The sequence below is a fragment of the Ornithorhynchus anatinus genome, chromosome 14 (assembly GCF_004115215.2).
Source record: "Ornithorhynchus anatinus isolate Pmale09 chromosome 14, mOrnAna1.pri.v4, whole genome shotgun sequence".
In the NCBI taxonomy this organism is placed as follows: domain Eukaryota; kingdom Metazoa; phylum Chordata; class Mammalia; order Monotremata; family Ornithorhynchidae; genus Ornithorhynchus; species Ornithorhynchus anatinus.
In genome coordinates, this window is record NC_041741.1 from 31,742,756 (window position 1) to 31,750,922 (window position 8,167).

Sequence of the window (8,167 nt, forward strand, 5' to 3'; positions counted from 1 at the left end):
CCCGGAAGAAAGGTCGGGACCCCCTCTCATGGCCGGCGGCCACGAGGCTCTCGGCCTGCGGCCCGGCCAGGTCCTTGGGGCGGGAAGCGGGTCCCGCCGGCGGCCCAGGACAAGGAGCGGAAGGGCTCTCTTGGCTCCAGCAGGTGAGCCCGGTGTGGTACCGGACAAGAGGAGCAGCAGGGTGGGCCTGGGACTCAGGAGGTCACGGATTCTAATTCTGCCTCCGCCACTTGTCTGCTGTGTGGCCCCGGGCAATTCGCTTCGCTTCTCTGTGCCTCGGTTACTGCGCCTGGAAAATGGGGATTGAGACCGTGAGCCCCATGTGGGACAGAGACTCTGTCATTCATTCATTTAATAATGTCGGTACTTGTTAAGCGCTTACTATGTGCAGAGCACTGTTCTAAACGCTGGGGGAGATACAGGGTCATCGGGTTGTCCCACGTGAGGCTCACAGTTAATCCCCATTTTACAGATGAGGGAACTGAGGCCCAGAGAAGTGAAGTGACCTGCCCGCAGTCACACAGCTGACAGGTGGCAGAGCCGGGAGTCGAACCCACGACCTCTGCCTCCGAAGCCCGGGCTCTTTCCACTGAGCCACGCCGCTTCCCCTAAGCACTGTTCATTTAGTCATTCGATCGTATTTATTGAGTGCTTAATGTGTGCAGAGCACTGTACTAAGCGCTTGGAAAGTACGATATAGCGAGCGATGTCCAACCCGATCAGCCTGGATTCACCCCAGCGCTCAGTACGGTGTCTAGAACGTAGTAAGCGCTTAACGAATACCACAACTATTATTGTTATTATTACCGGGCGGTCTCAGAGAGGCGCGGGGGGCCTTTTCTGAGATGGAGGCGGGGGGCGAAACTGGCCCACCGTCCCCACTGCCGAACCCCTTCCGGCCAGAAGGAGTGGGGACCCCACCCCCGGGAGCTAGGCTGGGGAGGGGCGGCTGCAACACCCAGCTTCTAACTCCCCCCCCCCCCGGCCCCTCTTGCAGCCACAGTCTCCCTTACCCCATTCTTTTATTTTGTGGGGGGCAGAGGAGCCCTTAGCTCGAGACTCTGCTCCTTCCCTGTCACGTCACGTAGGGCTCACGGCCTAAGAAGAAGGGAGAATGGGTATTCAATCACCATTTTACAGATGAGGAAACTGAGGCACAGAAAAGTAAAGTGACTTGCCCATCGTCACGCACCAGGCAGGTGGCCGAGCTCGGGGAATTGGAACCCACGTCCCCCGTCTCCCAAGCCTGAGCTCTTCCCACTAGGTCTGGGCACTGTACTGTGCTAAGCACTCGGGAGAGTACGACGGTGTTGGTAGGCAAAAATCCCTGCCTTCAAGATGTTGGCGATCTAGCGGGAGAGCGGGACACTAAAATAAATTATAACTGGAGGAAACGACAGAGTGCAATGCCCTAGGAGAGCTTGAAGCCAGCAACTTCCGTAAAACGGCACTTGTGATGTTATCGCAGTGCACCGCGTGCCTCGGGTAACATCACACGCGCGTCTCCGTGTCGGTTCGCCGGCTGCTCGTCTTTGGCCCCCTCCCTCTGGTTCCCCATACGCTGTAGGCAGCAGAGGACCAACCACTCCAAATTTGTCCTTGATCAGAAATGTAAAGTTTGAAAAATTGAGTTTACAAATACCTCCTCTTGGAATCACTTTGCTTCTGATCTCCTGCCCGGGCAGCACCGCAGGCAAATCTAGGCAGGAAGTACAGACTAAAGTGGTAATTACTTCACCTTGGCATTCGAATAAGCGAGCAGTGAAATGGCTGTGTTGCAGGTGCTGTGATTTGCTTTGCTCTCTGCTCCAGAAAAGGAACCTTCCTCCCCACAGAAAAGTGGCTTTTCCGTTTGATTGGTTTTTAACTGCTGCAGGAACGACTGAACACTCGGGTGTTACAGGACAATTGTGCAGATGGAAAACGGGTGAGGGAAACAAGCACTTGAACACTGGATATTTACCTCACCTGTAGCCCTGCGGCACTTAGATACATAACCTTACACCCTATCCGTATTTTATTTTATTGTCGGTCTCCCCCTCTGGATAGTAAGCTCCTTGAATAATAATAATAATAACGTTGGCATTTGTTAAGCGCTTACTATGTGCCGAGCACCGTTCTAAGCGCTGGGGTAGACAGAGGGGAATCAGGTTGTCCCACGTGGGGCTCACAGTCTTAATCCCCATTTTACAGATGAGGTCACTGAGGCACCGAGAAGTTAAGTGACTTGCCCGAAGTCACACGGCTGACAAGTGGCCGAGCCGGGATTTGAACCCCTGACCTCTGACTCCCAAACCCGCGTTCTTTCCACTGAGCCACGCTGCTTGAAGGCCAAGGACCCCATCTAACTCTATCGTATTGTATTTTCCCAAACACTTAGTACACTTCTCTAGACTGCATGCTCCTTGTGGACAGGGAATGTGTCCGTTTATTGTTGTATTGCATTCTCAAGCGCTTAGTATAGTGCTCTGCACACAGTAAGTGATCAATAAATACCGCTGATCGATTGACCTCAGTGCTCTGCACGCAGTCAGAGTTTAGTAAATTGAAGAAGGAATTGCAATCATTATCCAAGAGAAGTTATCTTGGTCCAGTTGGGCTGCCCCATCACTGAATTATTTGCTGCCCACTCTCATGACCACAAAAACAGCTCAAGGCCACATCCTGCAGCGGAGAGGAGGTTGCTCTTCCCTTTTTTTTTTTTTAAATGGTGTTTGTTATGCGCTTACTATGTGACAGACACCGTACTGAGTGCTGGGGTAGATACAAGGTAATCAGGCTTGACACCGTCCCTTGTCCCACTCTAGGGCTCAGAGTCTTAATCCCCATTTTACAGATAATTGAGGAGAAGCTCACTGAGCAGATAACTGAGCAGAAGCAAAGGGAACATTTTACAGGTAACTGAGGCACAGAGAAATGAAGTGACTTGCCCAAGGTCACACAGCAGACAAGTGTGGAGCCTGAGTTCTAATCCCTGTCCACGAGCCCCGGGTTCCCTTTTTTTTTTTTTATGACATTCATTAATCCCTAACTACGCGCCAGGCACTGTACTAAGCGCTTGAAGATAATTGGGTTGGACACGGTCCCTGTCCCACGTAGGGCTCAGAGTCGTAATCCCCGTTTTCCAGATGAGGGACCTGAGGCACAGAGAAGTGAAGTGATTTGCCCAAGGCCACGCAGAAGACAAGTGGCAGAGCTGAGATTAGAACCCAGGTCCTTCTGACTCCCAGTGCCGTGGTCTATCCATCCGGCCATGTTGCTTCCCTTCCCCTCAGTCCCCAAATCCCAGGCGAGGAAGCAGGCCCAGTCGATTGGCCGGTGTCTTGGCTGCAGACAGTGGTGCCGTCTGGCAACACTCTTGGTGTTTAAACAGCCCTAGTTAGCAATGCACTGCTCACCGGGACGCGGTAATGGGCTAGAAAATGGGCCCTGCTGGAGCTGAATGGACACAGTATGGAAGGGAAAGGCCATGCCGATCCTCAGTTGTAATCCTCCAAGCAGAAAAATCATCCTTGAATATAAGGAATATAATGCATTCACACCCACACCCACACTGTCTTCCCTGAAAATGTACCTTTTGGAACATTAATGTAGTTTTTTTTTCTTTAAAATTCACTGCAGAAGCAAAGGGAAGCAGCATGGCCTAGTGGAAAGAACACGGGCCTGGGAGTGAGGGAACCTGGGTTCCAATCCCTGCTCCGCCACCTGTCTGCTTGGGTGTCCTTGGGCAAGACGCTTCATTTCTCTGGGCCTCAGTTCCCTCATCTGTAGAATGTGGATTAAGACTGTGAACCCTATATGGGACAGAGACTATGTTCAACTGGATCATCGTGTATGTACTCCAGTGCTTAGGATAGTGCCGGGACATAGAAAACATTTAGCAGACACCAAAAAAAATTAGATTCTTGCTAACAAAGTATCAATTTGGTCTCTCTGGGCTAGATCACGGGGTGTGGTGTGTAAAGATGTATACAACCATTCCTTTTGTCACCACATTGTATGGTGCCTGGGCGGAAGTGCATAGTTAGAAGAAAAAGCCTGAATTTTTCCTTCATCTAGCCCAGAGGCTCTGGGAAAACTCACATTTGTGGAGAATTGATTGCATTTGGCTTTGGGAGTTTAGAGACCTCTGGTTTTATGAAATGCAGCTGATACTCTCATTATATTTCCCTTTTTTTTAAGGGTATTTGTTAAGCACTTACTATGTGCCAGCTACTGTACTAAACTCGGGGGTAGATGCAAGATAATCAGGTTAGATACAATGCCAATCTCACATGGGGCGCACAGTCTAAGTAGGAGGGAGTAGGATTTAATTCCCATTTTACAGATGAGGTAACTGAGGCAGAGAGAAGTCAAGTGACTTGCCCAAGATCACATAGCAGACCTGTGGCAAAGTTGGGATTAGAACCCTCTAGACTGTAAACTCATTGCGGGCAGCGACAGTGTGTGTTTATTGTTATACTGTACTCTCCCAAGTGCTTAGTACAGTGCTCTGCGCACAGTAAGTGTTCAATAAATACGACTGAATGCGTACGACTGAATGAGAATGAGAGAAGCAGCGTGGCTCAGTGGAAAGAGCCCGGGCTTGGGAGTCAGAGGTCATGGGTTCGAATGCCGACTCTGGCCCTTGTCAGCTGTGTGACTGTGGGCAAGTCACTTCACTTCTCTGGGCCTCAGTTCCCTCATCTGTCAAATGGGGATGAAGACTGTGAGCCTCACGTGGGACAGCTTCATTCCCCTGTATCTACCCCAGCGCTTAGAACAGTGCTCTGCACATAGTAAGCGCTTAACAAATACCAACATTATTATTATTATTAACTCAGGTCCTCTGAGTCCCACGCCCAGGCTCTTTCCACTAGGCTACACTGCATCCCTCAGTAATTTATTACCTCAGTAGCTGCCAAGGCAAAAGTAAATACAGCAGTCAGTCTGAATCCTTAGCCTTCAGTTTTTCAGAGTAAAGCCGGGTGTATATCCGTCAGTGAGTCACTAGATCGTATTTATTTAGCGCCTACTTTGTGCAGAACATTGCACTAAGGCCCGGGGAGAGTACAATACAACAATAAACAGGCACATTCCCTGCCCACGGAAAACTTACAGTCTAGAGGGGGAGACAGACGTTGATATAAGTAAAGAAATTAGAGATGTGTACATAAGTGCTGTGGGGCTGGGGTGGAGGGGCGAATAAAGGGAGTAGAAATGTTACGGAGATTGCGTTATTCCTACCAGACCCCATGACTTGAGCTGAGCAGAGCAGAAAGAGAATCTTTCACTGTGAAGGGACTACTTGGACCCACAGATAGTTGTAGAATCACATTCTTCCAAAGCCCTTTTTCCCTGATTGTTGAACTGCCTGTGATGAATTGATAGTTTTGCCTTATATTGTTTGGAATGCAATCTATGAAGATTAAATATTGAAAAAAACCCTATTTCTTTTAAAGTGTAACCCATAAATTCAAGCCTTTTAATAACTCAGAATTATGAATGTGTTAATTCATAATCGGCACGTTCTGTTATGTTGTACTTTCCCGAGCGCTTAGTACAGCGCTCCGTGCATAGTAAGCACTCAATAAATATCACTGATTGATTTATTCTGTATTGCTATGTAAGAGCCATCTTATGTGGCCATTTTATTCTCATAAATGTCAAGTTAGTGTGATTTTGTCACGATGTTGACATTTGTGCTTCACAAAATAGGGATTTGATTGCTACCCATTATTCTAATCAGTTTACCCTCATCACTCCCGATGTTTAAAAACCCCAATAGTAATCCCCTGTTCTGCATTATGGATGAGCGGTGACCTTCATATTAGATAACGTGATATTAATTCAGCTAGGCATCAGAGCCTGCAAATCTGTGCTTCCATCCTGAAGATTCCCAGTTAATACTCTTCTTTCTCCTTTGGCTCCTTTCTTTGCATGCCTACCGGCTGTTGGGAAAAAGAGAGAGTGTTTCTTTCCATAAGATAGCGTCAGGTTAACCAGATATGAAAGGCCTATTTGTTTTAATGTACATTAAGCATTGTACATCGTAGGGGTTTCTCAGTAGAGATAAAAGCAATCCGTTTGTTAAGGCAAATTTTCAAATTATAGTGTTCAATATCTCTGTTAGGTTGATTCCTGTGTATAATCTTCTAATTGAATTTGCCAGTCTTGATTTGAAGGTCATGTTTACTGAACTCATTAAAAAATCCTGCTTACCCATTGTGTTTGTAGGAAGGATGGTTCTGTTTATCAAACATGCATCTTCTCGGAATAAGTCAACATGCTAGGAAAGGGAAAATTAAACAAGAATCAGGATGAATTTCTGTGTCTTGTAGGAATGAAGAGTTAAACAAATCATCTGGAAGAATGGCCGGTGCCAGAGCTAATCATTAATAACCGTATGCTGCTTCCTCATTTCAATTTTTTTCAAATGGTGTTTGTTAAGCATTTACTAAGCGCCCGGCACTTGATTAAGAACTAGGGTGGAGACAAGCTAATTAGGTCAGACACAGTCCCTGTCCCACATGGGGGTCACAGTCTTAATCTGCATTTTAAAGAGGAGATAACTGAGGTCCAGGGAAGTGAAATGACTTGCCCAAGATCACGCAGCAGACAAGTGGAGGATCGGTGATTAGATCCAGGCCCGTGCTTTAACCACCGGGCCACGCTGCTGACCAGACTTGACCATTTAAGAGGTGACGCTCCCTCCCATGTACTGTGTTTTCCAACCTTTAATGGCTTCCCCCTTGAGGTAGCGGGCGTCCTCAAGGATGAGGATAAGGATGAGGGTATGGGGAATTAATAATAATAATTAATCATTATGGTATTAATTAAGTGTTAATTACTATGTGCCAGGCACCGTATTAAGCTCTGGGGTGGATACAAGCAAATGGGGTTGGACACAATCCCTGTCCCACATAGGGATCACAGTCTTAATCCCCATTTGATGGATGAGGTAATTGAGGAACAGAGAAGTGAAATGACTTTCTCAAGGCCACACGTCAGATAAGTGGTGGAGTCGGAATTAGAACCCATTACCTTCTGACTCACAGGCCTGGGCTCTGTCCACCGATCACACTTTCCTCCATCCCTTCCCTGCGGCTCCGTCGGCATCACCCTCTGCCCAGGGGGTTCATTTGTTCATTAAGTGGTATTTATTGAGCGCTTACCGTGCAGAACACTGTACTGAGCGCTTGGGAGAGTACAGTATAACAATAAGCAGACACATTCCTTGCCCATAAGGAGCTTAGTTTCACGGAAGGGCTTGTCGGGGGGTGTCTGGCACCCTGGGCCGGGACCAGCGACCCTGGAGCAAGTGGGCCGCCGCCTCCCTCCTCCTGAGGGGACTCAGAACCTCCCACCTCCTCTCCGGGCTGGGGCACGGGCCCTCTCCTCCCCTCCGCAACCAAAATAGTTTGCACTGCCCTGTTTTAAGGTAGTCATTTGACTTGTTTCAGTTCTCCAGTTGTAAAATGCAGAATAGATCTTGCTTCCAACCTACCTCAGAGGAAGGTGGTGAAGAAAACATCTGCAAAGTATGCTGAACTCTTTGGAGGAAAGGCTCTCTGGAAATCCGGAGCCCATTTCTCACACCAGAACGTGATTTCTATTAGTAAAGAGGAAAATTCCGATAAAACAGAAAATACAAAGGCAGCGGCATCCAGAAATCTATATTCATTTATTCATTCAATAGTATTTATTGAGCGCTAACTATATCGTGTGCGGGGTACCCTGTTAGCTATCCAAAACTATGGATTTTTTTAGCAGTGATAAAAAAAGTTTAAAAGATCATTAAAGCAAGTTTATGAGACAGACATCCACGAGGAGAAAAACAATTCTATGAGACAGACACTCAGGTGGCGATGCCCCAGAGATAAGAAACGTTGCAAAATAGAATAACCGGAGAAAGGTTGGGGCTAGCAGGGTATATTTGGTAGTCATCCACGGCAGTGATCATTCGAGCCACACTAATCCAGCAATCAGTGGTATTATTAGCGCTTACTGTGTGCAGGGTACTGTACTAGGCACTTGGGAAAGTACAATATAACAGAGTTGGTACATTAATAATGTTGGTATTTGTTAAGCGCTTACTATGTGCAGAGCACTGTTCTAAGTGCTGGGGTAAATACAGGGTAATCAGGTTGTCCCTCCTGAGGCTCACAGTCTTAATCCCCATTTTACA

The 8,167-nt window shown here is 47.5% G+C and overlaps 1 non-coding gene across 1 annotated transcript; it reads right to left on the reverse strand.

Moving 5' to 3' along the window:
* Positions 1–5,611: 5,611 nt before the first annotated feature.
* LOC100080443 lies at positions 5,612–7,585 on the reverse strand. The gene is made up of 3 exons (XR_005660746.1): positions 7,487–7,585; positions 6,202–6,268; positions 5,612–5,930 (listed from the first exon to the last, which is right to left on the reverse strand). It is a non-coding gene; the product is annotated as an uncharacterized LOC100080443 (transcript).
* Positions 7,586–8,167: the final 582 nt, after the last annotated feature.